Source organism: Eucyclogobius newberryi, unplaced genomic scaffold (assembly GCF_026437365.1).
Source record: "Eucyclogobius newberryi isolate DKJ021-1_F unplaced genomic scaffold, fEucNew1.0.hap1 SCAF_10, whole genome shotgun sequence".
Classification (NCBI taxonomy): domain Eukaryota; kingdom Metazoa; phylum Chordata; class Actinopteri; order Gobiiformes; family Gobiidae; genus Eucyclogobius; species Eucyclogobius newberryi.
The window spans coordinates 21,809,824-21,815,680 of record NW_027315724.1 but is presented as its reverse complement, the minus strand read 5'-3'; positions in this window follow the sequence as shown (position 1 = coordinate 21,815,680).

Sequence of the window (5,857 nt, the reverse complement as noted above, 5' to 3'; positions counted from 1 at the left end):
CCCAGCACTCCACATAAACAACCCCGACCGCAGCGCGCGCGCTCACTGGTCGTACTGCGTAATGCATGTTGCGGGGCGGGACCATGGGCGGGACAAACTCCGACTGACAACACTTTTCTCCTCGTCTCCTCCATAGCTCACTGGTGCGCGCGGCTGCCCGGGAATCCTACACCAACTTGATTTGAGTTATTATGAAGATGAGTTTTAGTTGGCACGGTTGGATCATATACCAGAAAAAAGTGCCCGACCTAGTTTGCTTAATCAAAAAGTCCTAAACGATTTTACTATACCCTGAATCCTATTGGATCCCTTTCAGAATCCTATTGGACATATATTTGTGTACTATTGGACTATGTCAAAATCCTATTGTAGATTGTGAAGTAAGAGTGAGGTATCTGGTCACAAAACTGGACTCAAATGCGTCTTGATTGGGCTAGAGCAACGCCGGCGTCTGGTATGTGGACTGCCGCTTCTGTCCCAACGTCTTTGTTTTGTTAGTCGTTTCCGTTGTTTTGTTTTGTTCCCGCGTCTCTGTGTTGTCTTCTGTCTACATCCCTGTTCCTTAACTTCATCGGACATTACTGCACCGTCCATCACTCATCTCCTCCCTCACTCCTGGACTATCTACTGCCCTAGCCGCCAGCTAACAGCTGGCTTAACACCTGCTGAGGTCCGTCATGGTATCGCGGGGCCTCCCTGCCGTGCAGACAAGGTCTGGGGCAACCAACGCCACTCACTCCACCAGCTTCAACACCCGGTCCACTGCTGCTTTTTCACAACTCTCTGCCCACCAGCTTCTAGTTAACCAGCCTCTAGCCACCGCCAACATACTAACTGGATTACTCTCATCTGCTGCTACGTTCCATCTCCTCCTCGGACTATCACTCCCGCGCCTCCAGGCCACCGCTCCACCAACTTCTCGCCTACTCACCTACACCGCTGCTGACCTTCACCTCCTCAACCATAACCACCGTCTCCCAGCTGCTGCTGCCTCTGCAGCTAGCTCAGCTGGGATCCTTCGCCGGCCCCGCTACATCCACCGGGGCTCTGGTCTCTCCCATAACCAACACTCCAACGACGGCTCACCTATCCCCTCACTCTGGACTAGTTTTCGCCCCCCCGTCACCCACACCTGCCGCACTGCCAACCTCAGCAACCTCCGCCCCCCCACCCCTGCGCCCCCATCCATCTCCACGCCCCCATCCATCTCCACGCCCCCATCCATCTCCACGCCCCCATCCATCTCCCTTGCACTGCTGAACTGCCGCTCCCTCTCCAACAAATCACCTGTTATATCTGAACTGCTACTGGACAATAACATTGATCTGCTTCTCCTCTGTGAAACATGGCAACAGCCCCTGGACTTCTATGCTCTCAACCAAGCCACCCCCTCCAACTACACTTACACTGCCAAACCCCGCCTCTCCGGGCGTGGGGGAGGTCTTGCTGTTATTCATAAAAAATCTACATCCATCACTGAACTGAACCTCAACCTTACATCCATCTCATCATTTGAATACCTCGCCTTCTCCCTCCCCAACTCTATCACCGCTATCCTGATCTATCGTCCCCCAAAGCCCCACCCCTCTTTCCTCACTGAATTGTCTGAACTCCTCACCATCGCATCCTCTCTCTCTGCCCGCCTCCTACTCACTGGTGACTTCAACATCCACATTGACTGCCTCAACGCCCCACTGACATCCGACTTCCTCTCTCTCCTGGACTGCTTCCATCTCACCCAACATATTGACTTCCCCACCCATACCAAAGGCCACACTCTGGACTTAGTCTGTTCCTCTCTCCTACCCATATCTAAGCCCCACCCCCTCCCCTTCCCACTCTCTGATCATCTCTGCATCCTTTTCTCCGCCCCCCTACCCTCGCCCCACAACCCCAAAAAACGCACCATCACCTACCGCAATATCAAGTCAGTCAACCCCCTCACGCTCTCCCAGCTCATATCCTCTGCTTTCCCCCCTGACTCCCCCCCCCTCTTCCCCCGACGACTATGCTGTCATGCTCAACACCACCCTCTCCGACTCCCTTGACTCCCTAGCCCCCTGGAAAACCTCCTCCGTCTCATACATCAACCCCGCCCCCTGGTACACCCCTGAACTCCGCACCATGAAGCAGACTGGCCGCCAACTCGAACGACTCCTCAAAAGAACCCGCCTCACCGTCCACGCCGAAGCTTTCAAATTACACATCTCCTCCTACCGTGACGCTCTCCAAGCCGCCAAATCTGCCCACCTCTCCACCCTCATCAACAGCTCCCACCGGAGCCCTCGCACCCTGTTCTCCACCGTCAACAAGCTGTTCCAGCCACCGGACATCACTCCACCCTCCTCCCCTGACCTCTGCAACTCTTTCCTCCTTGCCTTCCATGACAAAATTTCCAAAATCAACAGCTCCATGACTGCCGTCTCCATTAACTCCATCACCACCCCCACCCCTGCCCCCCCTCCTCTCCCTGACCACCCACCCTTCCCTCCCCTCACCACCTTCTCCTCTGTTAACTCCTCTCATATCATAGACCTCATCACCGCTTCCAAAACCACCACCTGCTCTCTCGACCCCCTCCCAACGACTCTAACCAAGGCTTGCCTCCCTGCTCTCATCCCCCATCTCACCACCCTCTTCAACCAGTCTTTATCCCTCGGCCATGTTCCTTCCATCTACAAACTGGCCTCCATCACCCCCATCCTCAAAAAACCCACCCTAGACTCCGCCAACCTCTCCAACTACCGCCCCATCTCCAACCTGCCATTCCTCTCAAAAACGCTGGAACGCATCGTCGCCGCCCAACTTCACACCCACCTCCAGTCAAACAACCTCTATGAACCCCTCCAATCTGGCTTCCGTCCACTTCACAGCACTGAAACAGCCCTGGTCAAAGTACTCAACGATCTCCTCACCTCTGCAGACTCCGGGGCCCTCAACATCCTGTTACTACTAGACCTCAGCGCAGCCTTTGACACTATAAACCATTCCATCCTCCTACAAAGGCTGCGCCAACTGGGTGTTGAGGGCTCTGCACTTGACTGGCTCACATCCTACCTCATCAACAGGCAAGAGTTCATTTCCCTCTCCGGTCACTCATCCACCCTCTCCCCAGTAACGCAGGGGTCCCACAGGGCTCAGTCCTCGGCCCCCTCCTCTTCATCTGCTACATCTTCCCCCTTGGTCACATCCTCCGCCAACTCAACCTGGACTTTCACTGCTACGCTGACGACACCCAGATATACCTCACCACCAAATCCACCCAAAACCCTCCCCTCAGCCACATCGAAACCTGCATCTCTACAATAAAATCATGGCTCACTCTCAACTTCCTCAAACTGAACAGTGACAAAACAGAGCTCCTCCTCATTGGCACCAAATCCACTCTCAATAAAACTGGTCCCTTTTCACTCAGCATCGACACCTCGACCATCACCCCCTCTACCCTGGTACGCAATCTCGGTGTCATCATGGACCCCACCCTCTCCTTCACTCCCCATGTCAGCCACATCGTCAAGACCTCATACTTCCACCTCCGCCGCATCGCCAAAATCCGACACTGCCTCACCCTCCCCGCTGCTGAATCCCTCATCCATGCCTTCATCTCCTCCCGCCTCGACTACTGCAACTCCCTCCTCACTGGCATCTCCTCCCATTCCCTCCATAGACTCCAAATGGTCCAAAACTCCGCTGCCCGCCTCCTCACCCACACCCGGTCCCGTTCTCCGCTCTCTCCACTGGCTCCCCATCAAGCAGCGCATAAACTATAAAATACTCCTCCTCACCTTCAAAGCTCTTCACCACCTTGCCCCCCCCTACCTGTCTGACCTCCTCATCCCCCACCGCCCCTCCCGAGCTCTCCGATCCTCCTCCTCTCTCACCCTGACTGCACCAACATCCCGACTCAAAACTTTTGGCGACAGAGCATTCTCCCGAACAGCACCCCGACTCTGGAACTCCCTCCCCCAACCTGTCCGCCACTCTCCCTCACTCACAACATTCAAATCCCGCCTAAAAACATACCTCTTCACCCAAGCTTATGACCTCCCCTACCCCTAGCCTCCTCTACCCCATTGCCTACTCTTCTACCCCCTGTTACATCCCCATCTTTTTCTCTCTACTTCTTCTGTCTTGTTCATTTTATCTGTATATTAATGTGTATTGTACGTGTTGTCCCCACCTGTCTGTAAATACCCCCCCTTTTTTATATATGTTCAGCGTCTTTGGGTCCCTGAAAAGCGCTATATAAATAAAAGTTATTATTATTATTATTATTATTTCACGCAGATTTTGAGAACTTAAAGAAAAGTGTTAATTGATAGAAAATTGAGCTGAGGTCAACAGTAGCAATTCCAACCAATGTCCTATTGAAAGTACTTACTACTTTTCAGTCCAGTTCAAAAAGGTAATGGAGAAAGTACAGATACCTGCTCTCAAACATCAAGAAACCACTCACCCATTCACACACACATTCATACACCAGTGTACGCAGACACTAACAGGGCAAAGCAGGTTAAGTGCCTTGCCAAAGGACACAACAGTATTCACCCGAGGCAGCTGCGATCAAACTGCCAACCTGTGGGCCAGTGGATCTGACCACTCTTCTGACCACTCAGAAGACGAGCAAAGGCTTCCACTATTGCTTAAGTACAGCATAAGATACAGTACCTAAACAAATGATAAAGTACAGTACCTTTGTTACTTTCCACCACTGAGGAAATCCCACCAAAGGCTACAGGAGCCGATTCTGAGCTCCAGAGCATTAGAGGCCCAACTCTTCCACACCAGACAGACCCAAGTGTAGTCTGTGCTAAGAGGCCCCTGAGACAATGAAGCACAGAGCTGCAGGGTACAAGATGCTGGCAGGGAAAGCATACCTGGAGCGCGGGCTGGCATAGTGTAGAGCAGTGATTCTCAAAGTGTGGTCTGGGCCCCAAGGGGTCCTCATGGAACCTTGAGCTGGGGCCCAAAAGTTGTCCACACAACAAAAATCATTTTGAAATCATATGTTTGTTTACATGCCCTACTGCAAAAGGGTAATAAGCTCACAGGCAGTAATATTTATATTTTAATATCAAATATAAAATAAAATAGAATACGATATATAATTGGGGAGCCCCATTGGATTGTTGCATTGATAAGGAAGGAGCGGCATTGCAGAGTTTGGGAATGTTAGGTGAACAGGAACATTGGAGTAAGGATTGAAGGTTTAGGAAAAAAATAAGGTGTATCAACTAACTGGGACTATGTCTCTTGGCTGGCCTGGGAACGAATCAAACATAATGCATTATTTTATCTCATAACTTTCACTTAAGACAAATTACAAAATAGAATATGAAAGAAACAGGAGTGTAATTCTAACAAAAGAGATGCTTTAGTGAAGACTATTTATAGAAGACCAAAAATATCCAAAATATAACACATCTGGGTTCCAAACGTTACAGTATATAACACAAATTAAATTGTTTCTGCTGCCAACAACATTAAACATGTGTGAATTAAACAAAACACTACTCCAGATGCATCTATGATGTGACAACCTGGTTAAGAGGAAAAAAATTAAGTCACTTTGATTTATATGTCCTCCTTTGTGCGTTTTAGCTCTTTGGTGGTTCAGTTAGAGCTGGTTTCCGCCCTTCAAATAGCATTCATTATTTTTTCTTCAGAATGAATTGTATATTAAATGGAGAATCCTACGAAAATATAATTCCCATCACACAGTATCATAATTCCCAATGGGACAAACATCACTGTAGCATTACACTGCCCTGAACCTTCTGATAAATACAGTGGTTCATTCTTTCTGTAAACCTCAAATCAAAAACTTGGGACAGTCAGAGCAGACATCTTATATCTA